The sequence below is a fragment of the Acomys russatus genome, chromosome 2, assembly GCF_903995435.1.
Source record: "Acomys russatus chromosome 2, mAcoRus1.1, whole genome shotgun sequence".
NCBI lineage: Eukaryota > Metazoa > Chordata > Mammalia > Rodentia > Muridae > Acomys > Acomys russatus.
In genome coordinates, this window is record NC_067138.1 from 11016364 (window position 1) to 11041448 (window position 25085).

Below are 25085 nucleotides of genomic sequence, written 5' to 3' on the forward strand. Positions count from 1 at the left end.
ACACCTCCTAAGCCCTTATGTCACAATGAGCTCATGCTAACAGTATTTCACAATGCCATCCAGGGCTCTTAGCACCATCACTGTGACACCAGGACCTCAGCCGACCATCCCTAAAACTACCACAGTTACTTCTGCTTCGAGCCTCAAAGTGACATCTCAGGCATATCAAGTGACAAATCTGCCCATGTGCCTCTCTTCTTGTTGACTCCGGATGCTAGCTCTGCCTGCAGGGATGCTGCTCCTCTGGGTTCTGTGACAGGGCAGACACACCCACATCCTCCAAACCCCCAGTCTCCAAAATGCACCGCAGCGCCAGGTCAATGGGAAACATGGGGCGTGCCTATTCCTAACCTCAGGAATGGTTTTGCCATTTAGAACCTAAAACTCAGGAGAACTTCTTCAGATCCTGGCTCTGTTTCTCTCCCTAAGGTGGCTGCAAACTAGATGGAGGTCTAGATACATGCTACCTCCTCCCATTGTTCTTGTCCCTTTCATCGTCCTCTTCCCTCAACAAAGGAGTGTGAGAAAGAAAAATTCTCCTCTCTACACTGAAGAGGAAAAAGGAGGAGGAGCAGAAGGTGCTGCCAATCTTTGGAAAAATCAAATATGTCAGTTAGGATAAGCCACATTATATGGAAGTAACTAAGAAGTGTGTGTGTGTGTGTGTATCTGTCTGTCTGTCTGTGTGTCTCTGTGTGTGTGTGTTGTATGTATGTGTGTGTGTGTGTATGTGTGTGTGTGTGTCTGTGTGTGTGTGGTGTGTGTGTATATGTGTTGTGATGCATTTATGAGCCTGTGGAGGCCAGGAATATTGTTCTCAGAAACGCTGTCCATCCATCTCCTTAGAGACAGGGCCTCTCATTGGCCTGGAGCTCGCCAATTAGCCTGACTAGCTAGCCAGTAAATTTTAGGGATCCTCCTGCCTCTGCCTTCTTAGCCCTGGGATTACAGGTATTCACCACCACACCTGTCATGCTATGTGGGTTCTGGGGGTGAAACTCAGGCCCTCACGATCGCAAGATAAACACTCTACTGACCGAGCCATCTCCTTAGTCCCAAACACATGCATTTCAAAACTCATTTCATCAGCCAAAGAAAATCCAATGGCGGGCCTAAGTACAATGCTACCGTTCATGTGGAAGAGACTCAGAAAACTGATGACAGTCTCGATGACCACCCTTTTAAATCAAGGGCATAGATCACTTGTATGTGGCTTCGATCACAAGGCCTGACTGAAATAACTTAAAGGAGGAAAGGTTGAAAAAAGAAAAAGAAAAAAGAAAAAAAAAAAAAAAAGGAGGAAAGGTTGGTTTGGGCTCACAGTTGCAAAGGGTCTCAGTCGGCCGTCCTGGGACAGGATGGTGAAGCGGCTTAGTTCACAGCAGAGGCTGTTTCCATCACTGCAGACCAGGAGAGAACAAGGGCAGAAGTGAATCAAGGATAACCTTCAAAGGCTCACCCCAATCACCTTCCAGCTTGGTCTCCCTTCCTGGAGGTTCCAGAACAGTACCACCATCTGGGGAACACACTTTAAAACATGAGCCTTTGTGGGACATTTCGGATACAAACCACAACAGCATCCATTACTTGTGCACACAGACAGACTTGGAACCCACACTGAGCTCCAGGTAAGCCCCACCAGAGCCCTCGCTGGAATAATAAACCAGCAAATTACTTACGTCGGACATTCAAACTGTAGTTCTAATTTTGTAGGTGCCTATTGCGGAGGCTCTTCAAGACCTTGTAAAGCCAGAGAACCCACATGTGACTGGGGGAGAGAAATGCCCTGTATTCAAAGCCTCATTTGCAAACCCCAAAAGTGAGGGCTCCCTCAGCATTGACTTCAGAGAAAGGAAGCTTGCTATTTTTTACTTGTTCTTATTGTGTGTGCTGGAGCGGCCAGCCCTACAGTTAGGAGCTATCACAGTGGCTGAGGCTGGGTCACAGCAGCACTGCGTGGCCTTTAATTACACAGCCTCACACCCTCAGTCCTGTCCAATAAGGAAGAACACTCACTGCATTTGCCCCTGAGTATGCAGGGCCGCAGTAATTCACTGGCTTCTTCCTCTGCTCATTCTGTGACTTCATCCAGCCCTACTGGTTTTCTCTTCTTTCTCTTTTGACCTCCTGGCCTTGTTTTATTGTTTCCTCTGTTGTTTAAAACAATTCTTTTGTTTCTTTCTTGTCTATAGAATACTTTTTTTTTTTTCAATTTATTCAAACCTCTCTCCTGATTAATTGAAGTTTTCTTTCCAGACCTCAGGGGCCTCTTCTATCTCCCCCCCCCCCCCCCCATCACCCCCCTTCACATCCATACCTGCCCCCCCCCACCCTGCCTTCCCTCCCTGCTCCCATCCAGGAGCTTGGGAGTAACGTTCTCCAAGAGGCCAGTCCCCTCAACAGCAGGCCAGGGCACGACCTTTAACCCCTTTAACCGGTCACAGGAGCACTGGGGATGACAGGCATCAGTCTGGACTAACCTGCAGGTCGTCCTTCAGACAGGAGGATGAACTAGGAAGGGCTTCTACACATTGCAAGGCATTGCGAAACTGCCGAGGCTAGTCTGCCTCCTCCACTTCCTCTTATCCCTGGGGACCTTTCACCCACCTGTCCTGAGCCTCCGCTGATCTTGTCCCTTGACTTGCCTCTCTCCACCCCTCTGATTACAAACACCTTGGGGCCAAGGATTAGGACTTCCTGCATTTAGTAGATCCAGTAGGGCTCTAAGGAGTGAACCAAACTGTCGGCCCCAAGAACTGCAGTTAAATTAAACTAAGTGTACCCTTTGTACGATCTTACTAATTATCAGGCAAATATGTTTATAAAAATCTGTAAAGTCTGAGAAAAGTTCCTAATGTCCTAAATTTATAGTGAGAGAACGAGAGAGCAATGCAACTATGACTGAGTCAGGACATCTCCAAGCTCCAAACTTCTAGTCTCCTTTTCTTGTCCAAAATAAGAAGCCAGAACCCACTTTTCAGGTGTTCCATGTGAAGGCTTAGACAACCAGCAGCTGAAATGTCCTGTGCTCAAGACTTGAGTTACATATAACAGGAGTCCCCAAATAGCCTGTTGCTAAGTATAGATATATGCAAAACTCCCCTTTATATAACCAAGCATTAACGCCCACTTTATCTCCTACCCCATCATTTGTCACAGTCAAAAATGGCAGGACAAATTCAAATTCCAAAGAAGTAAAAGGTACATTGCATAGGAATTCCCTCTTGAAGTCAGGACCTTAAGAAAACCCATTTCGTGCGGGCTGGAGAGATGGCTCAGTGGTTAAAAGCGCCGCCTGCTCTTCCAGAGGTCCTGAGTTCAATTCCCAGCAACCACATGGTGGCTCACAACCATCTATAATGTGATTTGATGCCCTCTTCTGCAGATAAAGCACTCATATGCAAAAAATAAAATAAATAAATCTTAAAAAACAAAACAAAAAAACCACAAAAAAACAAATGCTGAAAAAAAAAAAAAAAAAAAAAAAAAAGAAAGAAAGAAAAGAAAAGAAAAAGAAAAAGAAAAAAGAAAACCCATTTCTGGCCGGGTGTGGTGATACTCGCCTTTAATCTCCCCACTGGAGAGGTAGATGTAGGAGGATGTCTGTGAGTTCTAGGCCAGGCAGACCTACTTAGTGACAAGCAGTTGTCTCAAAACAAGACAAGAAAAAAGAAAAAAGAAAAAGGAAAACCGGCCTGTGACTCCAGGAGTGCGTTAAGATACAGCAAGTTTATTTTTCTTCTTTACACTTCTAATTTCCACCCAAGTAGGAACTATCATTATATAGCGCCTGTTTATATGTTCTAGGGAAAAAATATTAAACATTTTGAAATTTAGCCTTTTAAAACAAGAGTTTAAGCCGGGCGGTGGTAGCTCACGCCTTTAATCCCAGCCTCGAACTCACAGCGATCCGCCTGCCTCTCTGCATTCCCCAGTGCTAGGATTACAGGCATGCACTATCTCTGGGAATTCTAACCTTAAGCATAAGTGAAAATAACTAAGGTCATTTTCCTAATTGATTCAGCATTTCAAACATGTGCTATCATGTGTGACAATTGTAAGGGTGCAGCAATCACCAAAGCAGACAAAGATCCCTGCCAACCAGCACACATCCTACCTGAGAGAAATAAACCTAAGTTAAATATATGTGCTCAGTGTGGTCAGTTCCAGGATTTATTGCAGTGGTGGCCCCTCTCTCCATCCCATGCTTTTGTCACAGCATCTGAATTCATCCTGAGATGAATCTACATGAGATGAAAATTCCGGGTAGAAGACACAGGGCAGAACTGCCCCTACCTAAGCTTCCCCGGGTAAAGCCAGTCTAGAGCGCAGGAGACTCCATCTTTGTCTGCGGCCCTGCCAACATGATCAGAGATGGTCCTTTGAAGATCAGCAGGATTACACACAGACATGTGCCTTAGGGCAGGGTGCTGGTGGGGGTCTCATTTGTTACACTCCACTAGCTGACGGTTACAGATACAAAGTAGTAGCTAAAGTAAAGAAGCAAATGGGTGGAAGCACTATATGATACTAGCCCTGCTGGACCTTATTTCATATATCTTTCTTGGACATAGTTTCTTTAAAGAATATAATGCATCCTTAAGACCTTAAAGAAATCCTTTTTCAGATAATCGAAAGGTTCTGTCCCTGTCACCCTTACCTATAGTGTTACACGCTAGTACTAATATGGACCCCAAAAAATAGGAAGCAGAAAAAATTTCCAGCTTGTTCTGTTACGAGAAGCAGAACAGGAATCAGTGGCCATGTGCAGCTCTGACCCAGCCATGTGTCCTTGCCTACTTTCCTTTGAAATGTGGACTCAGACTCTCTTTCAAAGGTAAAATACAAGCTTTCTTTGAGAAAGAGCTCACTTGATGGCTCACACAGGTCTCACAGAGCACCTGATTTCAGTTCCCAGCACCCACATGATGCAGCTAACAACGGGTGGGGGGACACAACACCCACTCTATGCATGTGAGTATCCCTGGAAGCCAGACAGGGTCCCCAGGAGCTGGAGTTACAGGCTCTGAACTACCCATCACCTCCAAAAGTAGAATAATGTCTCTGGCCCTCTGCAAGAGCAGGGACCATTCTACGGAACCATCTCTCCAAGCCCTCAGACTGTGCTCTTAACTACAGAGCTACAGTAAACTTAAAGGCCTTCCCAGAGACTAGCTCTCCTAAGTCACCATAAACTCATTTAGTGCTCCCAGGCAGCAGGATTAGCCAATAGAAGGCTAGTAGGAGAATTCTTTCACCACAGACCCTGATGTAAGGTGAGTGGGTGTCTTTCAGGGATTCTTTTAAATCTTCACCGTTACAATCTCCTTTCCACCGGAGGGGGGCCAAAGAGAGCCCCCAGAGATTTTGTCACACAGTGACCATTGTGATAGACATGGGTCCTGGAGCAGGATTCTGGAAATCGTAGTGGCTAAACTGGTTCCAACATAGATTTTTAAAAAGCCACCGCGAAGGTACAAAGGCTGAAAAGAAAAGTCCTATCTTCTAAGGAGTTACGGGTTGGTGGCCCCAGTGTACTAGTAGAATATTGGTTGCAGGCACCTCAGGGGGTCCTAAGCTTTTTACAAGTTCTCCTTCCCTTGGTCTGTTTAGTTTTGGCTTCGGGGTTTTTGTTTGTTTGTTGAGAGAAAGTCTATGCAGCTCAGGGTGGTCTTGAACTTAAGGCCATTTTCCTTAGCTTCCTGGGGGCTGGGATCTCAGAAGCGCTCACACACAGCCCAGCCCCCTTTCTGTCATCTTTTCCTGGGCTCAGACCCAAGGGCTCTACCCCCGGCAGAGCTGTGTGATCTTGGGAAAATGGTCTTACCTCTTGTGACTCAAATTCCTTGCTGGTAAAATAAGAAGTTTCTCTCGTCTTCCCCATTCTACCGCTTAAGTACACACGTTTAAGCTACTGATTCCAAACCAAACAAACGACAGCTTTCAGCCTGTTCCAGGAGACATCCACGAACAGAAACCAGCTGAGTCAGAGTCCACAAAGACGAGCAATTAGATTAGATCTTTCATCGAGAACGGCTTTAAAAGCCCAAGTAGTCTTCCTTAAGTTCAGCTTGACAATGTTTCCAAACAAGGACCTATGGGTTGCAAATAGCGAAGACTTCGCGAATCTTCCTAAGATCCCTTCCAATTAGCTGTGGGATCTTTAAGAGCATCAGAGGCACTGGGGTCTTATCAGTACCCAGACTGATGTATTTCCTACAGGTCCTGGGAGCAAGACGTGGGAGCCACTGGTTCCGGTGAATTGCTATTCACAACCCCCCACATCTGCACACATAAACCACTTTAACCAACACGCTGTGGGGTCCTTACACAAAGACAAGGCCACCAGCTGTCGGGGCACTGCACTGAATTGGGGAAACAAACCCCATTTTCCTATGTAAATTGGCCTAGATGCTCCTAGGGCCCCCAACAAAAGGGGTCAGTCTTATTAAATAGGGCCATCTGGCCGGCTGCTGGCCCCAGTGACACCTCCGAGCCTGGGCGTGTTAGAGTGATCTTCCGGGGACCAGGAAGGTGGGTTGCAAGAGAGAGCGCAGCTGTCACCTTGGCCTCAGGGTCCGGCCCGCAGAGGCTGAGGATGATCAGATTATAAGTGGTCTTAAGCCTCAGGGCCTGGGGCGCCTGAAGGTCTCAGAAAAACCTCCAGAGTGGGGCGGGGCGGGGCACGCTTTGTTCCTGGACCCCGAAGGGGTGCGGCGGCGCCTCAGTCTTGGCTGGAGTCACCGCTCTGTTCCCGGGGCCTCAGGGCAGCTAGCGCCAGGCGGCCAGCAGCCTTGGGCGACTCCATAGCAACAGCGTGGGAGAGTCACAAACCTGGAGCTGGAGAGGAGGAAGCCGGAGGGAAACAGGAGAGAGGCTCGAAGCAGGGAGAGAGGACTGCAGAGGATGGGGAGCTTCAGGAGAGTGGAGGAAGTAGGGGCCCGGCGGCAGCGGGTGAGGTGAAGCAAATAAAGAAGGGCAGAGGTGAAGCAAATAAGGAAAGGGCGCTGGGAGAGTAGGAAGCGGAGCAGAGGAGCAGCGAAAAATGTATGAACAGCCTGAGTTGGGAAGGGGTGTAGGGGAAGGGGGGGGAGGGAAGTCAGCGGGAGAGAGATGGGAGCCTGGAGAAGGGGCATAGGGTGGAAGGAGAGGGGCGGAGACGAAATAGGAGCTGGGAGGAAGAGAGGCTAGGAAGGGAAGCAGGGCACAGCCCAGCCGAGATCTACACAGGATCCCTGACCGCAGCTGCAGGCGGAGAGAGGAGGAAAAGGGGACCGCGCCAGTGATACAGCTCAGCGCTGGGGACCCTAGTGTGCACCCAGCGTCAAGGAGCAAGCTCGGGTTCCTTTCCCAGCTGCCTCCTCTGGAAACAGAGGGCTCCCCTGCAAGTCCTAGTGTTCCTCCAACCCCAAGGACCTGTACAGACCAACCTCCCTAGGATGAGAACACCCAGTTCCCTCCCCCCTCCCCCCGCCGGCAGCAGGCCCCGCTAAGAAGGGAGTCGCTTCGTTTCCAGAGGGGGCCGAGGTCGCTTTCCCTAGAAAGTCTCGCCAGAGAATATTTTCCCATTACAGAACTGTTAGAAAAGCGACGTGCCCTTCAGTTTATGAATTCATCTCCTACCCCATTTCCCGCAAACCTGAGGTCTCATATAGAAAACAAACAGCTAATGTTAAGCTTGGAATCTGAAAAAACTATTTTCGAATTTTCAGCGTAAACTTTGTAGAAAACCCGATTCTATACATATCATCACTTTCCAGTCCGGCCTGCTAAGCGCTAGTTTACACACACGTTTCAAAAGTTAGTGAAGCTCAAGTGATACCGCTCTAAGTCTGTTACGAAAACTATGATTACACTCTGAAAAACGTTTTAGCACTTAAAATAAGGGGGTGGGGGTGGGGAACAAACAAGCTTCGGACTCACCAGTATTTCAAAAGAAATCTCACAGATAAGTGCCGTGTGTTTTATTTAAAAACCATCATAAGACATAAAGGGGGGAAACTTTTGGACGTTCTCAGCTAACATGGCCTATGGGAAAAAGAAAATAAACCTAATTGAAAAAACAGCGCTCACCATAAATAGGATTAGCTTTCAAGCAAAGAACATGGTTGTTTAAAAAAAACACCAATCAAATCCATGTTTCATCAAGCAAAGGTCAAAAACTCCTTAGAAGCCTTAAAGAACACATTCTGTGGAGGCTTTTGCTTTCTTGTTTGTTCTGAAAAATCCAAAAATATAATCCTTGTTTCAGGTATTACTGCACAGAATACTGGTTTCTCCTGCCAAGTTACTCACCTACACCAAAGAGCAAGAGAGCTTGTATGTGGTTGTGTGATAGCTCATCTGGTCTGACCAAAAAGAAAAGATAAAACACAAACTTGACATTATATTTACAAAACTATATTGCATGTACTTTACCCCCAAAATGCAAGACTTGCAGGCTAAGACTCCCAAAGGGTTGATGTGTGACATTTTCTGACAAAAACCAGTTTAAGCAACATTAAAACCGTTCACATTTAGAAAACAGGTACTAGTAGTATGCCATGTTATAGTTGAGGAAATTGACGTTTACAGAGAGTCGAGTGCTTGCCCAGATTCACAAACGCAGCTACAAATGGCAGAGACAGGACAAAGACCTCAAGCTGGCCAGCATGCCCCTGGACTGCCATTGCGCACACAGGGTCCCACACATCTATAGTAGCGCTGAATAGAAGCCCGGGGGGAAATACTTACAAGTTAATTGGGTTTCTCAATTTTGTCCCGTTTTTAGACTGGATTAGAAAGACACTGAAATTCGATGGGCTGATGAGATGAGTCAGTGGAGCGAACATCATAGTAGTCTACAAAGTCGCTTTCTGTCCCCCCCCCCACACTATCCCTGACATACAGCGTGTACTTACGCATACAATATTAATGTTAATCAATTTTAAAAAAAAGATCTATATTGAAAAATTATTTTCCTCTTACTGAGTTAAAAAAGTTACATTCAAAGCATTTGGGTCTATCATGGCGTCTTCACACTTAGATGTGTGTCACTGCAGTTTCTTCTCAATCTTTCCTCTCCACATCCCCAGGCTGGAAGGTGGCAATTTCTTCTTTTCCTTCCTTCATTTTTTCCCTTCCTTCCTCCTTCCCTCTCTCTCTCCCTCCCTTCCTTTCTCCTTTCCTCCTTCTCTTCAGTCTCTCTTCCTCTCTCGCTCCCTCCCTTTCTTAGTGTTCCTGAGCATCTACCATCTAAGCTTTTAAGACAGTAAAACACCACGAAGTGGTGATATTATAAAAAGATATTGGCTGGGCGTGGTAGCGCACGCCTTTAATCCTAGCACTTAGGAGGCAGAGGCAGGTGATGGCTGAGTTCGAGGCCAGCCTGGTCTACAAAGTGAGTCCAAGACAGCCAAGGCTAATACAGAGAGACCTTGTCTGGAGAAAAAAAAAAAAAAGATGTTGAAAAATTGTCACTCCGTTGACTTTGATGTAACAACATGAGAAATATCTAGAGGCGACCATGCACAGCTGTAATCCTAGCACCTGGGTGGCTGTGACAGAGCATCTGATATCTGAGGCTACCATGGGCTCTGTTGTGGATCCAAAGCTACCTGGTAAATACAAGAGATTCTCACTCAGAAATGTGAAACAGAGACAAGAGGACATTTAGGACATTTGCTTTACACAACTAAACAGTAGACAATGTCTTTAAGTAAAGACAGGATATTCTGCTAGCCCTAGCATTATCGTAAATCATTACACAATATCACAGATGGCGGAAAAACAGGAAGCAGTGACCCGCTTGCCTGACCTGACTAAACATCAATTGTTCATGTGGCTTCCCATGACTATTTGAAATCAAGGTACTATTTAAAAATATGTGTTCTGGGGGGCTGGAGAGATGGCTCAGAGGTTAAGAGCACTGGCTGCTCTTCCAAAGGTCCTGAGTTCAATTCCCAGCAACCACGTGGTGGCTCACAACCATCTATAATGAGATCTGATGCCTTCTTCTGGCCTGCAGATGTACATGCAGGCAGAACACTGTATACATAATAAATAAATAAATCCTTTAAAAAAAAAAAATATGTGTTCTGATTGCTTCTTAACCTCTTGGCTAAGATGGTGTGTAAAAACATACAGTCTGAGCACAGTCATAAACCATCTTTAAAATTTTTAGGGATAGAAGGATGCAGAGATGGCTTAGTGGTTAAGAGCACTTGCTTTTCAGGTAAGTCTGAATGTCAGTTGACTTCACCAGTGGAGGAAGGCTCCTGAAGAGTAAGCAGCCTCAAAGGGGCCAGGAGTTCTTAGGGACCATTCTGCTCTTTCTGCCTCTACAACCTAAATGGGAAAAGGCATGTTTGCTCTTGGTCAGAGCAACCTCTCCCCCACCATGGCTCTAAGAGCATGCCCAGTGGGACAGAGGGTAACGAGAATGGGGGTGGGGGTGGTCAGACCTTCTTCTGTTAACTAGCAGCCTCAGTTTCCAACCTCCTTTCTTCTAATTTTCTAAAAAAAAACTTCCTATTAAGGCAATACCTCTCCCCATTAATTTCAGTCCAAAGGTGAATTTCTTTCTTTTACAGATTGAAAGGGAAAAATACCCTGCAGCTATTTTTAACATGTATGAGAGAGAAGAGATTATTTTTTTCTTTGCTTAAATATTCTGATATTCCCATTACGGGTAACTGACATTTTCCCAAAACTAAAAGTGAAATTTCCCAGTAGAGCTCCAGTCTGAGTAAGATTTATTAGAAAAAAAAGAATGAAGGGGTGGGGGAGGGAAAGCAAGACTCTAAGAATTTTTCACAGGATTCCAGTTTTTGTCTCCACAAAAGTTCCTTTTAATTGAATTCACAAACAGTGTTTTGCAGTAATATTATGCATGCCTTGTTTTTTTCTTCTTAGACCCACAGACTGATTTTTTTTAGGTCCAAGGTTTAAAGGAACAAAACTGAATTCCTCTCCCTAGCCCCACAGAGGGGGTGGGTGTAATCAGTGTAGAATTTGACTTCCCCTCGTCCAAATTAACTAGAGGAAGTCTAGTGTGAAGACAGCTATGGAAATATTCGTATTACCACACAGTGCTGATCAAATGACTGTTTAAAAGTCAACCTCTTTCTCTCCCTCACTTTCTCCCTCTTTCTCTCCCTGGTTATTTTTAAGAGAAGGTCTCCTGTTATGCAGGCTAGCTTCGAACCCGCTATGTAGCCAAGGCTGGCCTCACACTGCTGATGCTTCTGTCTTGTCTCCCAAGGGCCTAAGCACTGCGAGATGCTTGTTATCTCCTCCTCCTCTTCCTCCTCCTCCTCTTCCTGGTCCTCCTCCTCTTCCTGGTCCTCCTCCTCTTCCTGGTCCTCCTCCTCTTCCTGATCCTCCTCCTCTTTGTGGTTCTCCTCCTCCTCTTGGTCCTCCTCCTGGTCCTTTTCCTCTTCCTGGTCCTCCTCCTCTTCCTGGTCCTCCTCTTCCTCCTGGTCCTCCTCCTTCCTTTCTGGCTCACTTGCTTTCTCTCTGCATGTGCATGTGTACAAGTGTGTATTTTCATGTGTATGCATTGTACATACAGGTGTACATATGCATGTGTATACGGAGTCCAGAAGACAAGTTTGAGGTTCATCTTCAGGAACTTCATCCAACTCCTTTGAGATGGAGTGTTTCATTAATTTGGCCTGGAGCTCACTAGTTAGTGTAGACTGGCCAGCCAATGAGTCCAGGGACTCTTGTCTCTGCCTCCACAATTCTGGGACCACAAAAGCCGGTCACCAGGCCTCCCATCTTACATGGTTACATTTAGAGTCTAATGCTTGCAAGCTAAGCATTTCTCTGACTGAGCCACACCATCCCCCTCCCTTCTTCCTCCTTTTCCACTTTTTTTTTGGGGGGGGGAGCTGATAGGCTCTTATTCTCCACCCCCAGGCTGCCTCAAATTCACAGCTTCCTGCCTCCACTTCCTTAGTCCTGGATTACATGTGTGTACCACTGTGTAGATAAAATATATTTTCTTAAGATTTGGTTTATGTGTATAGGTGTTTTGATCGAATATATATGCGTGCAGCACATGCATTCCTGATGCCCTTGGAAATCAGAAGAAAGCATTGGATCCCCTGGAACTGGAGTTATAGGTGGTTGTGAGCCATCTATAACCATATATACCCATATGGTATGGGTGCTGAGAATATGACACCAGTCCCCTGAAAGGGTATCAAGTGCTCTTGACTGCTGTGCCATTTCTCTAGTCTCCAATATGTTTTCTTAGAACAATGAATGGTGCTGGCGATGCAGCTTAGTGGTCGAGTACTTGCCTGGCATCCACAAAGTCCTGAGTTCAGTCTGCACTACAATAAATACATAAATCGGCCAGCATCATGTTTGGACCTTCGCATGAGAGTTTAAAGCTCATAAAATGAGGCTTGTGACACTGCCACATTAGAAATCGCCTTCTGGAACAGAAAGTGTTATTTAGTGGAAGCTGTGATAGTGATGGCAGACAGACAGGAAAAATCTAGGTTCAGTGCGGTTTGCAACGATGTCTGAGCTTAGACAACAGCAGGAGGCTGGACCGTCCCTACTTGATTTTTCTAACTGGATAAAAAGAACAGCTAACCGTTGGTTTTGTTTGTTTTGAGCAAGATGCTCAGCAGGGTTGCTGCGTGAGATACTGGGCAGTAAGGTCATACAATATTCACGCTGACCCCCAAGAGGCGCACTTACACCCCCTGTCAATGACTGCGCTAGATTTCCAGATGACAAGGCCTGTTGGGAGACCAGTAGCTTGTCTGAGAGCACCCAGACTACAAAGGGAAATGACAGCAGCTCCATTTCAGTTCTTGCTCTTGCCCTTTCCAACGATGACACATGGAGGGGGAGAGGGGAAGGGGGCAGGCGAAAGGAGATGCCAATGGAGGTGGAGGAAACTCGCTTCCAGATACACAGGAGAAAGAATACACCAGAGGAACTGGCTCATTAGCCACTTAAAGCTTCCGGTTGGCTCTGCGGTTCTGTGGTGCATTGTCTGTGGGAATAGAAGACTGAAAGCTGGGCTTTCCTTGTGGACCAATCTTTTTTTTTTTTAATTAATTTCTTCAGATTACATCTCAATTGTTATCCCATCCCTTGTATCCTCCCATTCCTACCTCCCTCCTGCTTTCGCCCTATTCCCTTCCCCTAGGTCTGTGACTGAGGGAGACCTCCTCCCTCACTATATCGTCACAGCCTATCAAGTCTCATCTTGGTAGACTGCTTATTCTTTCTCAGAGTGGCACCAGGCCTCCCCACCACGGGGAAATGGTCAAATATGGGGCACCAGAGTTCATGTCTGAGTCAGTCCCTGCTCTCCACACAACTGTGGAGAATGTCCTGTCCATTGGCTAGAACTGGGAAGGGGTTCTAGGTTTACTCTAAGTATTGCCCTTGGTTGGTGCAGTAGTTTGAGCTGAACCCCTGAGCCCAGATCCATCCATCATGATATTCTTGTTGTAGGTTTCTAGGGCCCTCTGGATCCTTCTATTTTCCCATTCTCCCATACTTCCCTCACCTAGAGTCCCAAAAGGATGTTCTCACATCTATCCCAATCTCCTGGTAAGTGAAGACTTTCATGGGACATGCCTTTTGTGCTAGTGCCCAATTACAAGTGAGTATATACCATGTGAGTCTTTCTGCTTCTGGGTTAACTCAGTGAGTGTGATCATTTCTAGTTTCCTCCATTTCTCTACAAATTTTGGAATGTCCTTGTTTTTTATAGCTGAGTAGTATTCCATAGTGTAAATGTAGCATATTTTTTTGTTTTTTAATTCATTCTTCAACTGAGGGCCATTTAGGTTGATTCCAGGTTCTGGCTATTATGAGCAAGGCTGGTATGAACGTGGTTGAGCGTATGTCCCTGTTGCGTGGTAGTGCGTCTTCTGGGTATATTCCAAGGAGTGGAATAGCTGGGTCTTGAGGAAGCCCTATTCTCAGCTTTCTGAGATAGTACCAGATAGATTTCCAAAGCATTTTTCCTGCCCAAGGCCAAGTGGAAAAAGGAGACTATCTCTTCGGCATTCAGACCTGCTCAGAAACATTCAGAGGTCAAACTATGGGGTTCTGTTTTGCTGTAATCTGTTTGAAAAGATGATCATTATTTAAGAGTAAGAAAATGGACTAGGAAAAAAACTTAGTCAACAAAATGGTTGAACTTAGTAAAGGGTGATGTTACTCCTGATACAGGTTAACTGCTGATTAGAATTGGTTAACAGTTCATTGAAGAATCGCCATTTGGGGAAATTTACTGATCTGGGGACCCTTGACCTAGTTCTTTATGGATCAGAGGGCAAGGAAGGGAGGCCTCCTGAGGAAGTGAGCTGAGGCGGAGCTTCTGGGAGGGGAGGGGAGCTGTTAAAGACCCACAGAAGCTCATGGCTGGTTTGCCCTTTCCTCTCCTTCCACACCGAGGCCATGCTTTATCTTTACTGATCTTGCTTCAGCTCAGCACTAGACAAGACTGTTCCTGCCCATTTTTATATGGTGCCTTACAATGTTTACCTGGGCATTTACTGTGAGGATACAGGAACACAGTCATGCGTGGTGTTGCCCTGGCCAAGTACACCTTAACCCACAAGAGACTTGGTCCCCAGCACAGAAGCCAGGCAAAGTGAAGACCCTTTCCTCTTGTGAGTCTGCTTCTCGCAGGTTCCTCTCCCCGAAGCTGCTGAACTCTTCACCTGGCAACTCTCTTTGCCCTTCTTCAGATCTCATTTCTAAACATGAGGATCCTACAAAAAAAAAAAAAAAAAGAAAGAAAGAAAAGAAAAGAAAAAAAAATGTAGCCAAGGCTCTCTCCAAGGCCATCATCTGTGGAAGAGAATGTAGGGAGTTTAAAGTGTGAAGTGAGGAAGATTTAAATTTCTCTATTTTTATTTATTTTACTTCATCTCTCCCCCCACCCGACCCTGAAATATTTATTTTATTAAAGACAGCTGTGAGTTGCCTTGTGGGTTCTGGGAATCCAAGCCAGGCCCTCTGAAAGAGCAACTGAGTGTCTTAACCCCTGAGCCAGCTCTCTGGCCCTACTGGTTTTGTTTTATGGCTTTCATTTTGTTTTAGGCAGAGTCACCAGGTGGACGACTCTGGCCTGGAACTTGCTGTGAAGCCCAGCCTGGCCTCAGACAAGATCCTTCTGAGTCAGCCTCCAGAACCTGGGCTTACTAGCCTGGAGGGCGTTCCTGGTGGGGAGACAGGCACCTCTGAGGTTTGACAGGCACTTGTAGGGCTGTCTCCAGTGACTCCCTGTAGCTCACCCCCTCTGCAGAGCTTTCCTTCCAGATGCTCTAAAACACACTCATTTCCTTCCCTACCGTGGTTACTCACTTACACATGACACAGGCTCCACTCTGCTCGGCCCTAATCTGATAACCCTTCTATCCTGCTGTGAGGTAGGACATTGCTCACCCATGACACTTTCCTGCCATCTTTCCCCCTGATGCGTAGACGGCAGGAAGGAAGCCCCGGTGCAATCAAATATAGTGTATCCTTTTCAAGACTGAAGGAAAAGTGAGCCCCCCCTTCACGATTCCAAGAAACATCTGTCATTCCCTCCATTATTTTAAAAGTCTTCTAATCTCCATCACAACCAAAGATAAAAGTGGCTGCCCTGGGGTCACACACAGGCAGAGCTCCTTGTACAGGGTCCATGTGTCTGTCCCATCCCCACCCAACCCCCATGCTGTGTGCTATCTCCCATTGAAATGTGAGAGGGAAGAAGAAACAGTGTGGTCCTAACCCAGATTTGGTCTTGCTCACAAGGGCACCTTACATTTGACATAGTCTGGCCAGAGTCCGTAGAATTGGTGTTTCCAGAGGCCAGGGCTTTGGGATGAGGCAGCCCTAGTGGGTAGGCTTGGTCAAAGGCCATCTGAATCCAAGAGAAGGCTGGCTTACCAGAAAATTCAAGCTCAGTGTTCTGGCTGCTGCCTTCCCTAGGGTACAATGAGCCTTCCTCCGATGAGGGAGCTATGCACCACAGAAATGGGGCTATCTGAGAACTCACAAAGTGGCATCCAAATGAAACCATGAGTGGGTACAATGTAATTTTTTAAAAAGATTTATTTATTTGTTTATGTATATGAGTGCTCTATCTTCATGTCCACCTGCATGCCAGAAGAGGGCATCAGATCTCATTCTAGATGGTTGTGAGCCACCATGTGGTTGCTGGGAATTGAACTCAGGACCTCTGGAAGAGCAGACAGTGCTCTTAACTGCTGAGCCATCTCTCCAGCCCCCACAATGTAATTTTGAAGCACTACGGGAGGGTTTTCTCTGGTCTTCCATTACCACATAAAGTTACCGTTGCAGATCTTTTTCCTTTTCTTTTTTAAAAATTTTAATATGTCTGGGTCTTTTGCCTGGATGTGTGTCTATGCACCACTGTATGCCTTGTGCCAGAAGAGGGCAACAGATCCCCTGGAACTGTAACTACAGATGGTTGCAAGCCACCACTTGGGTGCTGGGAATTGAACCCCAGCCTTCCGAAAGAGCAGCCGATGCTCTTAACTACTGAGCCGTAAGTCCAGCCTCCGTGAAGACTTTTGAGATAATAGTCACTGCCTGAGGGATGAAGTGGTCTCAACAACAGATGGGTTTTTATGTATGACAATTGAACTAGTTTATTGCATATTTAGTACACAGCCAGGTGATTCCCTTCTGCATCTCACAAAACTCCTTTTAAAAAAGTCTTTTTAAGGCAGAAGCAGGCGGATCTCTGTGAGTTTAAAGCCAGCCTTGTCTACATAGTGAGTCGAAGACAGCTAAGGATACACAGAGAAACCCTGTCTCAAAATTAAAAAAAAAAAAAAGTCTTTAAGGGATGAAGAGAAGGCTTATTAAAAATAGTCTTCAAGCCAGGTGTGGTGGCACATGAGTTCGAGGCCAGCCTGGTCTACAATGTGAGTTCAGGGCAGCCAAGGCTACACAGTGAAAACCTGTCTCGAAAAAACAAAACAAAACAAAAACAAAAACAAAACAACAAAAGAGAATATTCTTCCAGAGGACCAGAGTTTGGTTCCCAGCAATCAAAACACACACACACACACACACACACACACACACACACACACACACACACACACAATTAAAATAAAAATTTTTTTTTTCCTGAGACAGGGTTTCTCTGTGTAGCCTTGGCTGTCCTGGACTTGCATTGTAGACCAGGCTGGCCTCAAACTCACAGGGATCCACCTGCCTCTGCCTCCAGAGTGCTAGGATTAAAGGCGTGCGCCACCACTGCCCGGCAAAATAAAATCTTTTTTAAGTCTTCTAATTTTTCTCATTTATAACACTTATGCTAATATAGAAAATTGTACATATATCTAGAGTAGCAAAAGCCTTATTTTTTCCAATACCCTTTAGGGTCTTACTTTCTTTTTTTAAACATAAAATATATTTATTGTATAATAAATGATATAATGCTAAAAGACAGAGAACAGTGTCTTAGTTGGTAGGCAAAATGAAAAAGGTGTTGGATGAGATAATAGAAGCTGAATAACTTATTTTAATCCTGAGTTGGAGACGTGTACTCCAGTCCTGTGACCCGTACTTCAGAGTGATTAAGTGATGCAGAGTCAACTTAAGATAAATAAACATGGCGAATACAGAAATCCTGCCAGAGGCATGGGCAAGCTAATGAATATGTAGTATAGATTAGGTATTTTTAAAAAAGATTTATTGATTTATTTATTATGTATATAGTGCACATCAGATCACATTATAGATGGTTGTGAGCCACCATGTGTTGCTGGGAATTGAACTCAGGGCCACTGGAAGAGCACTTGGTGCTCTTAACCGCTGAGCCATCTTTTCAGCCCCTAGATTAGGTATTTTTAAAAACAATTTTTGTTTACATCTCGACCAAAGTTTCCCTTCCCCCATGCACCTCCTTTCTGTCCCCCCATCTACTCCTCCTCTGTTTATCTTCCAGAAAAGGGCAAGCCTCCCACTGATATCAACCAAACACGGCATATCAAGCTGTAACGAGACTAGGCACCTCCCTTCATATTAAGGCTAAGTAAGGTAACCCAGTAGAAGGAAAAGGGTCCCAAAAGCAGGCCAAGGAGTTAGATACAGCTCCTGTCAGGAGTCTCACATGAAGACCAAGCTACACAACTGGAACATATATGCCGAGGCCCTTTGTCAGTTCCATACAGGCTCCCTGATCATTAGTTCAGTCTCGCTGAGCCCCTATGAGGCTGGGTTAGTTCAGTCTGTAAGTTTTCTTGTGGTGTCCTTGACTCCTCTGGCTTCTACAGTCCCTCTCCCCACCTCTTCCACAGAATTCCCGAGCTCTGCCTAATGTTTGGCTCTGGGTCTCTGCATCTGTTTCCATCAGCTGCTGGCTGAAGCCTCTCTGATGACAACTGGGCTAGACAGCAATCTATAGGTACAATAGAATATCATTTGGAATCATTTCATTGACTTTCTTTTGGGGAGGAGGGGGTGTAATAGCTCTGGCTGTCTTGGACTCACTTTGTAGATTAGGCTGACCTCGAACTCACAGAGATCCCCTGAGTGCTGGGATTAAAGGCCTGCCCCACCACACTGATTAGCTGGATTTCTTTCTTTCTTTCTTCTTTCTTTCTTTCTTTCTTTCTTTCTTTCTTTCTTTCTTTCTTTCTTCTTTCTTTTTTGCCAGTAGTGTTTGGCTCTATCCTAGGTCTCTGGGCTATCCAGCCACTGGATCCTGGCCCTCCTGGGTCCTGTCAAGGGTGGATTCTCTCTTGTGGCACAGGTCTAAAGTTGGACCAGTCATTGGTTGGCCATTCCCACAATTTCTGCACCACTCAGTCTTATTTTCTTAAAGGCTGATGATGACATTTTCATTTTAATAAACTCTAGAACACTTATACAAATTAGAGAGGCTAGAGGATTCTTAAAATGCTCACCAAAACGAGATTGGTATCAAATGGACACCGCTCTATCCTTAAGAATTCTGTGAACATAAAAGTTGGAAGTTATTCTTCATGTTGGCCAAGTTGAAAAGCACCGCTCTGAGGCTGCACGCCTGCGAGTATTTACGTCTGTGGATGATGGAGTCAGCACAACTGTGCCAAGGGCTCTTAGTGTGACTGTCACATGTGGCGATGAAGGAAGACCTGTGTTTCACCAAGTAAGAAAAAGAGACCTATTTTTTTTTTTTAAATAAGAGAAAATTCCTATTTGCTTTCTCATGAAGGACTCCTTCAGAGGGACCCACGAGGTATGAAAGGGTGTTATTTCTAGACCGTGTTTCCAAAAGTGGAGTAGGGTAGATCATTTTATGTGGCTTATGAATAAACATTTGTATTTGAATAATTACGCATTTATTTTTATCATTCTCTCTAGTGCTGTCTGCTTTCAGATCACTGGTTTTATACACAGCATCTATTTGGTTCATTCTGTTGCCAAAGCCTGGGCTTTGAAGGTTGTCCCTGAACTCCTCTGACCTGTCTCCTATGGTCACTAAGGACTCTCACTTCTGCGATTCACAGTACAATTGAGTCATCAGGCAAAGCCCCCTCTGCAGAGCTCCCCACAAAGCCAAGCCTGTCCTGGTAAACACGAGTTATAGGTGATTGTGATAGCGGTGACTTGCTTTCTGTTCCAGCTATTTATTGCTATGTGACAAATCACCCCAAAAGTAGCGGCTTTGGGTGACAGCCACTTCATCTGCTTTCTAGCTTCAGTGGACTGATTGCTCCATTAGGTATTCCAGCGGTGTCATCTGGTGGCTTTGAAAAGGTGGCTGGCTGCCCCCAGAAGATTGGCGGCTGAGCTCTGTCCCTCTACACGGGGAGCTTCACCTCTGTGGGGGAGAATGAACATCCCCAAAGAGACCGAGATGCTGCAGCTAGCTCTTAGCTCTTAGGCAGCATCAGGTCCCTAGCTTTTAGCTCATTGAACAGTTCCAGCGCCGGTCCCTAGGCAAGAGCTGGAGATGCTGGCTAAGACTCAACAGGCCTCTTTAATTCGCCACAGCTCCTTAAACAAGAGAGTTCTTTTTAGTTTTCTAGGCACAACAAACACTTTGGGAGTTCAGGTTCAATTACCCTTGGAATAAACTTGCTGTTTCCCTAGAGCAGCCCGGCACAGGCAGAGAGTCGCTTCAGACAGACTGTGGTTGTTACAGTATGTAAACACAGTACACAGACGCTCCGCTCGGAGCCTGCGTCACCTTCCCGGTACCTCGCTTTTCTTGCAGCAATGATACAGGAACCAGAGGTTGACTCTAAAAGATTTGCTTTCTCTCTGGCAAATCCCACAACTTGTCTGGGGCTGGAGTGAAGACGTGTTCGAGTTCAAAGGGATTTTTTTTTTCTCTTTGCAAGAGAAACAGAAGAACCGGAAATGTGAAGCGCGAACGTGCTTAATTACCAATTTATTACCAACCATTACCAATTTAGTGGAAGTTACAGATTTGCCAGTAGCTTTCTGCCTGGGTTGTCCAACGTTTTTCAGTGCTACTAATACAGTGAACAGGCAATTCGTACTTAGCTCTCAGGTACACTGTCTGGCGGCTCGCGGTTACTTAATGTGACAGGGAAATCTCCCGCGGTCCAGCTGTATCTGCACAGTAAGGGGCATTTAAATGGAAGCTTTCTCAAGATAGCAAGGATGGGTGATTGACTGTACCCTGCGGAATAACCACCCCCTGCATTTGACTATATCGGTTTTATATATGGCTTTAAACAAGTCAACTCCCAAATTCTGTAATCTCAGAAAACTCCTAACGAAGTGTGTTATAATGTAATGCCCTCTAGAGTCGAGTCTTCCCGCCCCCCGCCCCCACTCGCATTCCGTTTTTCTGGCTCTGGCCGAGGAACGCAGCGGAAGGTTAGTCCCTGGAAAAAATAGCTTTCTAGGTTCATTTTAGGGCAGCTCTTTGGGGCGGAAAATCTTCCAGACTTTGATACTCCTGGAGGAGATATGCAAATGTCTGCCCGGTGATTCGGGTTCCAGGGGAACCGCCTGCGGTGTGCACCCGCAGCACACCTCCTGTACCCAGCTGTGCGGCTGAGGGCTGGGGAGCTTTGTCCACCCCAACAGCAGAATAAGAGCCCTGATGTTGTGTGAAACGGCGAGGCCTCGAAGCCACACTCGAACCACGCCGCGCTAGCCGTGACGTCATCTCCAACCCTGCACCCAGGAAGGTCAGGGTCAGGGAGGGTGGAGGCTGTCACTGTTTAACGAGAATCGCTTAGCACCTCTCGTTCCGGGAGCGTGCTCAGCTGGCCACCTGCGGCACAGAGGACTGGAGAAAAACACCGGGGCGTGCACGCAGGGCAGCGAAGGCCACTGTGCCCGCAGCTCATCTCAAGCAAGCGGCTGGAAGTTTCCATGCAGCTCCTCCGGGGACCGTCTGACACCCAGCACATGCCAAGCACCGTTTCAGAGAAACAATGAAAGAGCAAATTACAAGACAGTTCTCCTCAGATGACCAATTCGTAAGATTCAGTTAGGAAAAGGATACGAGATCTAAACTAAGATGAACAGTTAATTTATTTTAAAATGTTGTCAGAACAGCAGTCAGAATCCTGTCTACACAGAGAAAAATCCGTTCTCTCTCTTACACATTTTTGTTTGTCATAAGAGAATACAAAAAAAAAAAAAAAAAAAAAAAGAAAGAAAGAAAGAAAGAAAGAAAAGAAAAACCAAAACCAAAAAGTTACCTATTTGAAACTTTCTGCATGTAGTTATTACCTTTGACACAGTGCCATTTCAACGTTTTTGAAAATAACTCTTTTCTAGGGTAGCAGAATTCTGCTATCTAGGGATAACAGAAGGAGGCACAGGCAAAACACAAACCTGTCCTATTCTTGGCTCTCTAGACTCTCAGCTAAATCTGAGCCGCCAGCAGGAACGAGCTGTCCCTGTCCCCTGGATGGGCAGTGACTGCCCCAGGGTCTGCAGTTGGAGGCCTGACAGATTGGTTTGGTATTTTCTAGGCATGTCATGTTGAAGATGAATTCTCCCGTGGGACTGGGTCAGCACATGTTGCTGTGTACTCAGGCTGCCCTTGAACTCAGACCAAGCCTTCTGCCTCAGACTCCCTAGGTGGAATTGCAGGCCTGTGCTGCTGCGCAAGGTCAGAGGCTGGAGCCCTGGGCTTCAGGCACGCCAGGTGAGCAAGCAACGCCACTGAGCCACAATTCCAACCCTGCTGAGGGATTGTCGTTGAAGTGAACATGTTCGTAGAAACTGTCTTTATGTCTGTGGTTTCTCACTCAGCCTCTTAAGTCTCGGGGTTACAAGTGAGAGCCCCAAATAGTGTTAGAGAGGCATCCCAAAAGTGTGAGCCTCAGAACTAACGCGGGAACCTTATATGGTGGTGAGAGGGTTCCTTGTAAAAAAACAACAACAAAAAAAAACCGAACCCTTCCCCAGCCTCCCTGTGGGCGATTCACAACAACATCAACACATTAAAGCCTCGTAAATTTATGCCTAATTGATTTTCTACAAAGGTTCCAAAGCAACTCAATAGGGAAAGGGTGGTCTTTTCAACAGTAGCCACAGTTGCAAATGATATGCATATTTCAACTGCCACCCCTCCAAGTCTGCAAGATGGAGTTCCAGGCGACTCCCACTTCCAAACGCAAGAGCTAAAACTGTAAAACCGCTGGGGAGCGTGAAGGCATTGAGACGTTTATAGATACAATAGAAACAGTCAAGTTTTGTTTTTGTTGTGTTGAAAGATAGGTGGGGCTTGGTCAAAATGTAAAACTTGTGCCTGGCATGGAAATACGTGTGCACACATACCTGGGCTCCCAGGATTGTCCTCTGACCTTCATACGCACACCAAGACACACACCCCTGGCCCCGGTTTGCACGAGTGTGTGTACACAAACAAGTATTATAATAAAAAACAAAAAAATAAACATGCTTGAAAAGACACAATTTAGCCGCGGGGGGGGGGCGGGCGATGGGGTGGTGGCAGTGGCGGCGGCGCACGCCTTTAATCCCAGCACTCAGGAGGCAGAGGCAGGTGGTTCGAGGCCAGCCTGGTCTACAGTGGGAGTCCAGGACAGCCCAGGTTACACAGAGAAACCTTGTCTCTAAAACCAAATAATAATAATAATAATAATAATAATAATAATAATAATTAAAAGGAAGCAAATGAAGGGCCAACAAAGTGGCTGAGCAGGGAAAGGCGCTTGCCCTGCAAGCCTGGTAAACCCTGTGACATGGAGCTTGATCTCCAGAAGCAAGGTAAGGCAGAAGAAGAGAACCAAATCTGTGAAGTTGTCTGCTGAACTCCACATGCTGTCCATGGAATGTGACACACACGCACGCACACACACGTATGCACGCACACTCACAAACACACACACACTCACAGTAGTAAGGAATAGAATTAAAAAGGAAAGAGGGGGCAGCTAGATGGCTCAGCAGGTGATGCTGCCTACTGCGCAAGCCTGCAGAGTTTGATACCCAGCATGCACGTTGGGGTTGGCAGAGAGAAAGAACTCCCCTCTGCTGATCTCCATATGCACGCTGTGGCACACATGCCCAAGCACAAGCATCACGGCAGCACACGCACACACCATGCACACTAGTGATACGAAAAAGAAAGTAAACAAAAAAATGGGGTATACGGTACCTGTAATTCCAACATCCTCCCCACAAACACACTCACATATCCCATACACTATTTTTGAAAAATAGATACAAGCCGGGCACAGTGGCACACACCTGGAATCCCAGCACTTGGTGAGGCAGAGGCAGGCAGGTGGCTGTGAGTTCAAGGCCAGCCTGGTCTACAGTCAAGGCTATATGTTACACAAAGAAATCTTGTCTCAAAAAAGCAAAACAATAACAGCAACAAAAAAGATACAGATGGGTTCCCATGCAAAGGCTGGTATGAATGTCCACAGGGGGAGTTGTGTTCAGAGCCAAAAGGAGGTGCTGTGGGGTGACCAGGAACAGATGAATGGAGAAGCAGCCGTGTGGCTGCTACTTGGCCATCAAGAGAAACACAGGAGTAATACATTTACTAAGTTTATGGATGAACCTCAAAAAAAAAAAATAATACTATGCTTACTGAAGGAGGAAATATACAGTGGGTTTGGTTATGTAAAAGATCCAGAAGAGAGAGAGATCTATAAAAATAGGGAAAAGGTTGTGGTTGTCTGAGGCAGGAAGTGGGGGATGACTTGCATGATTTTTTTTTTTTGTCTTTTTGTTTGTTTGTTTGTTTTTGTTTTTCAAGACAGGGTTTCTCTGTGTAGCCTTGGCTGTCCTGGACTCCCTTTGTAGACCAGGCTGGCCTCGAACTCACAGCGATCCACCTGCCTCTGCCGCCCAAGTGCTGGGATTAAAGGCGGGTGCCACCACACACGGCAATGTTTACGTTTTACAAGACATTTTATTTGGGTGAGTGTTTGCACGTGTATATGTACCCGGACCTGTGTGCAAGCGTGTAGGCCAGCGGACGGTGCTGGCTGCTCTTCTCCATCACCTCTTCCTGAAACTATGGCTTATGTTTTCTCAGCTAGGCTAGAAACCAACATGGCCAGTGGTCCTCTGCCCCCTCCCCACCCCACCCCCAGCTGGAGCCAGGGTTCCATGGGTGCTAGGATCCGAACTCCTGTCCTTTTGACTGCAGCAGGTGCCCTTCACCACAGAGCCAGCCCTCCAGCTGAGGGTAAGGTCTGTTTGAGACTAAAGTGCTCGAGGTTTGGACTCAAGTAACAATGTCATAACCCTCTAACGCCACTTAAATCACTTAATTACACCCTTTAAAAAGTGACTTTCATGACTTGTAAAGTTTACCTCTTGTGAAGCTGTTTGTTTTAAAGGGGCATTTTCGGTTCAAACCAGTCTGCGGTATAGATCCTACCTCAGTAAGCACCATAGCATATATTAACACGTTAAAGATCCAGCAATGCTGTAGTAAAAAATGAAACAAAACACCCTTTCACTTTTAATTCATCATAAGCAAGCCATAGTTGTGTGCCCATAGGACGTTTTTCACCTATACCAATTGAATTCCTTCAGAGTGTTTACAGAAACATAGGAGAAAATGATTCGAGTCTTTCTTGTCTCTGTCACTCCCTCTCCCCTTTCCCTCTAAGCCTTAGGGACCCAGTAAATGGCAT